Source organism: Temnothorax longispinosus, chromosome 3 (genome assembly GCF_030848805.1).
Source record: "Temnothorax longispinosus isolate EJ_2023e chromosome 3, Tlon_JGU_v1, whole genome shotgun sequence".
NCBI classification, from domain to species: Eukaryota; Metazoa; Arthropoda; class Insecta; order Hymenoptera; family Formicidae; genus Temnothorax; species Temnothorax longispinosus.
In genome coordinates this window covers 19,930,592-19,941,585 of record NC_092360.1, presented here as the reverse complement: position 1 = coordinate 19,941,585, position 10,994 = coordinate 19,930,592, and the positions used below count along the sequence as shown (strand labels likewise).

Below are 10,994 nucleotides of genomic sequence, written 5' to 3'. Positions count from 1 at the left end.
CTAGGGATGGGCAATACAAGAGAAATATCGATATTTCGTATCGATACGTATCATAAATAAGAATATCGATACACTAAAAATATCGGGCGAAAAATATCGATATTTAACAGTATCGATACTGTCGATACCTCTATTATTAGTTATATTTTAATTTAATTTTGAGAACACACAAAGCAGCCCGCTAATCCGTCGTCATTGTTAAGTTCGTTTTCTTCGATTAGTTATTTACATATGTGTTATAATGATAAAAAAAGTTACAGAAATACACTATTAATATACACTAATTATTTTAAATATAAAGTCACAGTATTGCAAACGGCATGGAGATCAAGTTATTGTTTGAAAAGGAGAAATCAATTATGACAGATACATATGCGACAAGTAGTTTTATGCTAATTGTAATAAATTTGGATACAAAATTCACGCAAACAGAGAACAAAAGAAGGTACATGTTCCTGTAAATGATTAAATAGAAAGTTGACAAATTGACAATGTACAGTCGCGGTCAGAGTAGTTGCAACCCGTGCTAGACACGTAATTGGTAACCAATCACAACTATCACATGCCAAGTAGCTGCTGCGTGCGCAATTGACGGTATACACTCACGATCAGGCGAGGAAGATATATCCGTCGAATTATGGACTGTATCGAAAGTTCGATATTCATGTTCGAATATCGATACAGGCTAATATCGAAATGTAAAATATCGATACAAAATATCGATATTACAGCCCAAAAGTATCGATATTCAAAATATCGATACAGTATCGCCCATCCCTAATACGAACCCATGTATCGTTACCCGAGATCTCTCTGATCGTTACCTAGCGTAACGCCGTAGTTGACGTCCACTTTCTCAGAGGGCAGATTAGGACAGGCGTCCCCCGAAGCGGGATGGCCACTCTCAGGTTTCTCTCTGATAATAGACATCTGTATAATGTTAAATATAAATGAAAAGGATATTTTTTGAACAAAACTACATTATGTTAACCTTACGATTAAATATAAAATGTGTTATTTTTACATTTGATTTACTTAAATATAAATTTAACACAAAAAAAACAAGATAACATAATCAAAATTAGTTAAACTAACACATAAGCATGTTAGATTTTTTAACACAAAAACTTTAACAAGATCTATTTTTAACAAAAATACAAAAAATTTTTTACTTTGTTTTCAGAAAAATTCCGAAATAACCCAGAGAACCGGGTCTGTTGGCAACTCCTAACAATAAAAGAGAAAGTTCTGAATAGGGGAGAACACAATGAGGCACTGGAAGGAGCGGTAGCTCACCCCACAAAAACCGGAATGGTCAGGACCCAACTTAGAATTCACCAATGGGCAGCCGTAGACGCAGGACCAAACTTGTGTCACGTGAAAAAATCCTACCAATCGAAAACCTTAGCTCGCCAAGAGCGGAAACCACATCCATAACGAAACCCATTTCCACTCTCTCATTCTGTGGTGAGACATCCTCGGACTCGCACGTGGAGAGTTCGCAGTGCCGGTTTATAACAAGTATATTTTCCATCTTAGATTTTGTACTTGACTTGGTGACTTATTGAAGACAAAGATCGCTTGCACGGCAAGGTGAAATCCTTCATCGATTATTCATCTCTGGACATCTTTCTAACTCGGAGGAAAAATCTTCGAGATTTCACACTTAAGAGATTGGCATATGACGGTTGCCCTGCAAAGGTTATACTGGTTATAAAATTCCACGAGGGAGAAATTTTACTACACAAGGTAAATTTTTTTTACATTCAATCGATTCTAATATGTCTTTTGGGTGCCGCAGAATTAAACGACAACGACGAAGACGCTAACAGCAAAACGACCAAAAATAGAAAGTTAAACGTATAAGTTTAACATTAAACTGTTTTTCCAACCAAATACTCGTAAAATACGTTACTTTTCAATTTATTGCTTGTCGTTAAAATTAACAAAATCCACCAAGAGTATAGCGTCACGTCTCACGTGCTAGCGTCACAAGAGTAAAGTATGTTTAAAATATTATTTACTGAATTAATTTTGGTGTAACATTGATTCTATTATTTATTGCTCTCAAAATATTTAATCCTGAATTTATTGCTCGTTGTATAAGTGAACAAATTTCACCAAGAGTGTGGCGGGATCCGATGCTAGCGTCGGTCGTGAAATAAGATCTGACTATGGAGTGCATTCCGATTCCCCACCTGGGTGCTGAATAGTGCGTGGCGGGATGCTAGCGTCGGTCGTGAAATAAGATCTGACTATGGAGTGCATTCCGATTCCCCACCTAGGTGCTGAAAATCTACAGTGCATATAACATATAACAGGCCTGTCTAACCTGCGGCCCGCGGGCCACTCGTGGCTCTTTCCCCCGCCACGGAGCTCGAGCTCGACTCCCCCCACTCTTCCAGTTGGTTTCCCGACTCTTCCCATATTTGACACGTATTCCTAGTCCTAGCGGATATAGCATCTAGCATCTTAGCTTGCTTATGAGCTTACTGTTCCCACGTTACGACGTGTATGCACAGTACAACTTAAAGGCTTAAACCATATTATTAAAACTGAATAATATTTCAATAAGTTATTTATTGATCGGCCTGACTGGCAATAATTGATTAATGTTAAACGACGTTTTGATCTCTAATTTGGGTCTCCTTATCAAATTACATTTAATGCTGGAACAAAATAAATTGCCGGTAACAAATATAAAATGGAAACAATAATACAAATTACATATTCAACTTACATCTTACATGGATCATTATGCGTCAAAAGTTATAAATTACTAGTCATCGTTAAAACTTTTGTAACGGGGCGATAGAACAAAGGAATGTAAAACTTAGCACTCGGTCGTCAGTAACTGTGTATGTAAACTTTACATTCTATGTAATTTTATTTATTTTGTGATTATTCATGACATGACACATTTATCAGTCGTTCGTCGGGCGTTATACGTGACGGTCATACCGCACTAAGTTTACATTCCTTTGTTCTATCGCCCCGTTACACAAGTTTTAACGATGACTAGTAATTTATAACTTTTGACGCATAATGATCCATGTAAGTTGAATATGTAATTTGCATTATTGTTTCCATTTTATATTTGTTATCGGCAATTTATGTTGTTCCAGCATTAAATGTAACTTGGACCCAAATTAGAGGTTGAAACATCGTTCAACATTAATCAATTATTGCCAGGCCGATCAATAAATAACTTGGTATTATTTCACCAATTTCACCAACATATGGCGAAAGATCATTTTTGAATAATATTTATATTCCTACTATTATTATATACTTTTATAACTATAAACTCTACTAACGATGTCGAAAAGACAACGCAAAGATACGTCCAATCGTCAATTTCAACAGAGCAGGGAAATTGATTTTTTTTTTAAATGCGGAAAATAAACCACAGTGTTTACTATGTAACACTGTAATTTCCTCTATGAAATCTTTTAATATTTCTCGCCATTATAGCACAAGTCATGAAAAAGATTACGGGCATTATCATGGAGACATTAGAAAACATATTTTGAAAAGTCTCAAAATGCAACAACATTTGCCAGAAAATGTTGAAAAGAATCTACTTTCAAATAAAACCTTGCAACAACAATGTCTTGCAGCGTCTTATGCCATTTCTTTAGAAATTGCACGAGCGAAAAAGTGCTTTTCAGATGGAGAGTTTATTAAAAGTGTGCAATTGAAATGGCTAGAGCTTTCGATAATACACGTGCAATACAATTATTCGAACAAGTACCATTATCGCGCCAAACTGTTACTCTTAGAATTAAAGAAATTGATATGGACATTAAACAAAAGTTAAAAAATTTATTGCAATTTTGTCGATATTTTTCACTATGCCTTGACGAAAGCACTGACATTTCAGACATTAGTCAATTATGTATATTTGTGAGATGTATCCAAAACGACTTTTCTATTAATGAAGAGTTGTTGTCATTGGCTTCATTACACGATACAACGAAAGGTTAATATTTATAGGAAATTTTATGTATTATTTTCGGGAACATCATGTATTTTCTTTACGCTGAAGATGACACAAAAAAGTGTCGAAACGTCCGTTTTTATTATAATATATTTATTGTTACGATAATTTGATTGCGCATTAATTACCGCGTTTGGTTCCTATTGCCTCCTTATTTCCTTTACTTATTGATTTATTCAGGGAAAAGCCTACTTTTATTTAATTTATATTATATATTATATTCTGAAAAAGTCGCATATATATACCGAGATATCACCATCAATACCATACTCAGTTATATTGCTTTATGCGTAAATAAGAATATGACACGCACTTGTGCTCTGTATGCGTATTCTTAGTTACGCATAAAGCCATCGAATATAGCTATTCTACTTCTACTCATGCTGCGAGAAACCGCTGCCCCACTACTGATACTACTGGATGGTGGGGGAAGTCTGAAGTGGTAAGAGTGGGAGCAGTGGCTCCTTCGCTTCGAGCAGTTAGACAGGCCTGACATATAACATACTGTTGCGTGCGCGCCGCCCGGTATACTTCTCTGACTCCGAGCTGAAGCGTGCAACGGGCCGACTTCCGTCAAGATGCGAATCGCCCTTAGTAACGCCTGTTTAGAAATATTGATTTCCCGATGTTCAATTAAATATTGATTTTCTACGAGATGTTGTTTATACCTGATCATGGTGGAAGAAAACAGGTGTGCTCATACTCGAGACGAATTTCAGACGGTTCTGCGCAGATGCCAGATGCAGCCATTTTTAAGTGGCCGTTTCAAAACATTTAAGGTTGTACCAAGTGACTTTGTGACATATCACAATGAGTACGTGTTCTATAAAAACGTGTATTGGAAAAAAAAAAAAAAAAAAAAAAAAAAGTGAATTGAAACGTGATTTGAATGTAATTGATGTAATAAAAGAAGAGGGTCTTAAATACATCGCAGGTTATGCGGCTTTCAGATTTCGGAGTCAATTTCCATTTTTAGGAACCCCAACAGAATTATTGATTAATCCAGATAACGACTGGATTAATCATATTTCTAGAGGAAGAATAATCAGCCCTTGTGTCGAATTATTTGAAACGGCGAAAATCATGGAAAAGTTATTTCAAGATTATCATGGTTCTTCTATTTGTAAGGAGCCATGGATTTTTAAAACATTAGCGTCGAAAATCATCGCATTACAAGATAAAAACTGCTTAGAAATACCAAACAAAGTATTATTATGCTTAATACGCACAAGGACATATATTCGTGTTCGAGAATTAAACAAGAAATTAAAAAGTAACGCATATAAAAGGAAGAAAACAAAAAAAATGAAAAAAATTACTAATATTAAAAAATAAGTACGCATTACATGTATGTTTTATATACTGTGTAATTATATCATATACGTATGTATGCAATATTAATAATATATTTTTCAAACTGATTTATTCTTCAACAATTGTCCTTTTTATATATAAATTAAACCCAAAAATAAATAAGTAAAACATAAAAATAAATAAGTAAGACTGCGGTCCACTTGACGCTACAAATACTTTGGAGCATTCTTCTTTTCCTTATTTCTTCATTGAAAGAAAGGAGAAGAGGAATGCTTCGAAGCATTTGTAGCATCAAGTGGACCGCACTGACCGCAGCCTATACACTAATGACATAACGCCAAATTCAAACTGTACCGCGGCAAGATGGAGGTATCTGGCATCAATTTCTCATTGGCTGTTAGAAATATATGCGCAAGAGCACACCTGTGTTCTTCCACCATGTACCTGATGTTCTGATTTAGCTGGGATACCGTCACGTTCGGACGTGTCATCCCGAGCTCTCTGTATTATCGAGCCATTTATTAAAGAAGTTCCTTTCGGTAAGGGGATCCTGCAGCCGTATGATTTACCGACATTATCGTTAATCAATGGATCTTTTAATTGGCTTTACAGAATTACAAGTTTTTTATCTAGAATTAAAGTCCGCACAAAAATCTAGGGTGGAAAACGTGATTTTATATCAAAAGCACCAAAAAATTAAAAATATTACTTATTGGGGCACATACACAGCTGTCACCCGACGACAATGTTTGCTTAAAACAAAAATTGTACAGTTTATACGTACATAATGTTTATCATCCACCCTTGGGAAAACATGTAGGAATAATATCGTGTAAGTAGAAGTAAGATTCAATGCGTACAAAAAAAGATCCATCTAATAATTATTTTAGTAATGCAAATACGAATGCAGGATGACAAGAAGAGCAGCAACAGTAGTTGCCGGATCTTGCGTAAGATGGCGAGCAATCGAAAAAAGGACAGATGTCATTTCGTTAGACAAAGACAGATATAGGGAAAACAAAATTAGAAAGGTTGACATTATCGACATCGAGGAAGTTCGCCAGTCACTGCAGGATCCCCTTAACAACGAGTCTTTCTTTATTTCTGTGAGAGTGACGGAGTGCGCGCCGCGAGTGCTTGTGAGAAAGTGAGAGACCCGGCGAGCGCAACAATACTATAGGATTTTTAGAATTTTTACGTTACTTTTTAATTTATTGCTTGTTGTTAAAATTAAAATCCACCGAGAGTATGGCATCACGTGCTAGCGTCACAAAAGTAAAGTATGTTTATAAAATTATTTGCTGAATTAATTTTGGTGTTACATAGATTTTATTTATTGCTTTCAAAATATTTAATTTGGAATTTATTGCTCGTTGCTTAACTTAATAAATTCCGCCAAGAGTGGCGGTTCTAGCGTTACGAAAAGAGTAAAGTATGTTTATAAAATTATTTGCTGAATTAATTTTGGTGTTACATTGATATTATTTATTGCTCTCAAAATATTTAATCCTGAATTTATTGCTCGTTGTATAAGTTAACAAATTCCACGAAGAGTGTGGCGGGATGCTAGCGTCGGTCGTGAAATAAGATTTGATTATGGAGTGCGTTCCGATTCCCCACCTAGGTGCTGAAAATCTATAGTGCATGTAACATATATAAACATACTATAGGATTCTTAGCACTCGGGTGAAGAATCTGAACGCAGCCATGAATACCGGCCTAAATGTACCCTGCAAGTTGCGCACTCTGCAGTATCGATCAATACTAACATAAGAACGATACTTCATCTTCGTTCGAATCTCTTTATTTGCCTGCGCGAAGTCGAAAAACGAACACGTGTAACGGTTCGGCGCGAAGTAAAATTATCAGCTACAATCGGCGCAATCGACGTTTATTCTTTAAACTGTTTTGGAGTAAACTATTCACTAAATTTATACGAACACTACTAGAACTATATTTTTTATTTTTGTGTAAAACGTGACTCAATAAAATGTTCATTTTTCTCGTTTACTTTATTACGTGGCGTACGCTTATTCCAGTGAAATCCATATATCTCAACAGAAAGAACATAAAAATAACATGAGGTGGACTTCTAAACCTGGTAATAGCAATAAAGAAACCGATGCAACGAATTTATATAAATTCAAATTAACGCTGAACAAACTCATACGTCATGTATAAAATCAATTTAAGCGCTAATTTTTTTGTCTCAATTACGGAAAATTTTAGATATTATTTTTTCAACTCCAAAGTCTAGTGAGACAAATTTATTAATAGAAAGAATATTTTGCAATGTTATCTTTTTCAAGTGTTTGGATACACATCGCGGTCAACTGCTATAAAAAAACTTTGTTGTGTGAAATGCTTTTTAAATCATTTAACGTCGGAATAAAAAAGCTTGAATTCGCCAGCTAAATGTTGCAACTGCTCTAAAGTTACAACTACATCTATCGTAACGCTTTGATCGTGGTCGTAAGCAATGAAGCCGTCGTAAACCGCATATTTATACCAATATATCTATAAACACATTTTTTCTTTGCACGTCGAGAAAGTTGATAGGTTAGGTTATGTTGTAACGCCAGCGACAAGCGTCGTAATCGTTAGTGCTGGTCTACAACCTTGCTTTAGAGGGTATTTAAGCTCTAAGCCGTAAGAAATTTATCAATCACAGTCGAGTATTTTCCTCATATTCACTGTGATTGGTCAATTTTTTACGGCTTAGAGCTTAAATACTTTTTAAAGCAAAGTTGTAGACCCGCACTTAAGAGTTCAAGCTGAATCAACTCATACGACGAGCTTACGATAGCTATTACGACGAGCATTACGATCGCTTACGGTGAACATTACGATAAATGTAGTTGTAGTTTAATGATCACCTAGTGAATTATATGAAATACTTGTCATGTATATACACAAAAAGAACGGACGCATATGCTCTTTCTATAGGACTTACTAATACTCTACATAAATTCAACAATGACAAAAATTTGCATGCAAAAACGTCTAACTTCTTCTGTTTTACCTAAGACCTATCCCACTTATAACTAACCGCTAAACTTTATTTCAAACTCGGCATCAATTTGTAGATCAACGTAACATTCAACACCGAAAACATACGTCAAAGCTTTAAGCATTTATTGTGCATAGTGTCCTTATTTAAGGACACCTATTTCTTTGCAGTTTTTCTATGTTTTTACTTATTTCACAATTGATTTGTGTAACATATTTGACATCGTTATGTTTCTAATTGTAAGACTTAATTGTACATACGTGTACATAAACAACATGTAATACGTAATTATGAAAAATATGTAATTATTTTTCCGTTTTTTTTTGCTTTACCGCTGATAAAACTAAATGTATTTATCATTTTTAAAATAAAATTTTATTATAAGCGGAATTTCATACTTTGCAAGATTTTTTTGTAAGAATTTTAAAAAATTATTTTTATTTAACTTATATATTTGTAGTACATATATTATATATATTTTTTAAATTTATATATATTAGATCTTTTCGTTAAAAAGCAGCAAAAATGTCTTCTATATTGGATCTGCTATTTTGTATTTTGAAATTTTGACTGAAGATTTAAAATATAAGAAGTCTAAAAAACTTTTATACAAAAATTTTATATTTAAATAATAAACCATAGTTATTTTTGTTCAATTTTGCTGCCATATATTAGGTGCACAATTCTAATTTATTAAACGATTTCAGATTTGCAATTAGCAACCCCAAAAACCTTTATATACTAAAATTTAGCTAAATATGTTTAACAGAGAAATTTATGTAATAAAGGGTTAAATAGGTTTTTGCAAGTTTTTCCCATATCGCTATTCTGGAATTAATCGTTGATCCAATATCAGTTATTCAAGTGTATAGTTTGCATTTTTACATGTTAATCAATAATTGCAGATAGAAGGCTTGTTCCTGGGAACTGCACGAAGGAAAGTTTAACCATTCTGGAGCCAAAAACCGCCAAGTGCCAAGTTTTCGAAAATCATTGCGAAGCTACAAAGCTTCAGAGCGATGCAGAGCAAATCAAAGGAACTTTCAAAGATTTCAACAAGTAGTAAGTCTTATAAATTTCTCCTATTTTTTTTTCTTTATTAAAGTAGGGCATCGAACTCTCGAATATCTGGACATTATTCGCCACTTATATCACCTTCTTTCTTTATTTCTATTCTCTACGATTTCCAACTTTTTTTCTTACTGCTATCACGGGTTAACTTACAAGTAACACTATCCAAGTGTCACTCGCCGATTTTGTTGAAACATGTGCACACATGTAGAACTTCGAAAAATATTTGTGTCGTGTCTTTTTATTTGTGCTCATAAAGCGTTTTAAGAGTAGAAACTATATTTGAGATATTGACTTTTCAACCTTATGTATAACAACCCTTTAGGCCATGTACGTTATCTTGAATGGTTTTTGCACCAGAACACTATCTCTATAAGGAGTTTTCAGGGTCGTTGGATCAGTTATTTTCGAGTCCTTAATTTGCTACACTCCGGTTCGTGAGACCGCTCGACTTTGTCGCGTTGTCATTTTCATTCTAATTAATATTTTTAAACTTGTACTGTAGAAATTGAAAATACAGACTTTGAATAAGATGCTTATGATAATATTATGTCAAGAAAATGATTTGGATTTAAGATGAACTTATTATAAGGAAACTAGAAAATTATGTTATTATGTGACAACTAGAAAACCGAAAATCGTTCAGCGATCCACAGGACCGGAGTGTGGCGAGCTAGAGTTAAGACATGTGTTATTATACATGCAATTACTTTGAAAAAGAATTCTAAAAAAAATTAAAAAATTGTAAAATAAGTAATTGTAAAATAAAAAAAAGAATAGTTTTGCTCGTCACCTCCACGTTGATTATTTCTGGGTTCGGCAAAGAACGGGAATTTAAACCTTGTTCACGAAATACGTATCATGATTCCAAATTTAAAAGAATTGCTAATTAACGACCCTGAAAACTTCTAGAGATAGTATTCTGGTGCAAAAACCATTCAAGATAATGTACATGGCCTAAAGGGTTGTTATACATAAGGTTGCAGAGAATATCAATATTTCGAGTATAGTGTCTATTCTTAAAACGCTTTATAAGCACAAATAAAAAAACACGACACAAATATTTTTCGATGTTCTACATGTGTGCACAGTTTCAAAAAAATCGGCGAGTGACACTTGGGTAGTGTTACTTAATTGTTAGTAAATCAACGATTAGATACGTAGTATCTCAATTAACTCAAATAACTCAAATCTTTGGCACAATTATGATAACTTTGGCCTCTTGATTTAATATTTTCAGGTAGTATTTTTTACGCTAAATAAAAAATTATATAGATTTTATAAGGCTAACTGTTCTAGTTTTTTAAGATATACGGTGTTGAAGTTTAAAATAAATAATATGAGTTGTTAAATACCTAATACTTTGATTGTGTGTATAGACAGTACACATATAGACTACCGCTCCTCTCCCGCAGACAGGGTGAATCTTGGTTCGCGTAGAAAGTTGAAAACAGAACCGTTATACAATGATAGATCTCGGGTTCGGGTGAGAAACCTCGGAAAAATTTGTTACTATTTATTTTATATTCCTCGCCAAAAATGCCTCCGAAAACTACTAACATTTCAAGGGGCCAAAGCTAGTTATCGTAATCATTCTCA

General features: G+C 34.1%; 1 protein-coding gene and 2 long non-coding RNA genes across 4 annotated transcripts in view; 2 read left to right on the top strand and 1 right to left on the bottom strand.

Annotated features, from left to right (window-relative positions):
• LOC139810405 (uncharacterized) overlaps positions 1-10,994 on the bottom strand; it is a 325,546-nt gene that overhangs the window by 98,926 nt on the left and 215,626 nt on the right. The gene's annotated exons all lie outside the window — the stretch shown is intronic.
• The window catches only part of LOC139810212 (uncharacterized), a 36,328-nt gene that overhangs the window by 24,424 nt on the left and 910 nt on the right, over positions 1-10,994 (top strand). Inside the window, exons 3-5 of one of the 2 annotated variants that reach the window (XR_011731257.1) lie at positions 1,184-1,467; positions 1,540-1,749; positions 9,230-9,386. This is a non-coding gene — a long non-coding RNA (uncharacterized lncRNA). Of the gene's footprint in view, positions 1-1,183; positions 1,750-9,229; positions 9,387-10,994 lie in introns of both variants that reach the window. The other variant, XR_011731256.1, reaches the window with a different exon arrangement.
• On the top strand, positions 2,938-4,838 carry LOC139809852 (uncharacterized). The gene is made up of 2 exons (XR_011731195.1): positions 2,938-3,054; positions 3,126-4,838. It is a non-coding gene; the product is annotated as an uncharacterized lncRNA (long non-coding RNA).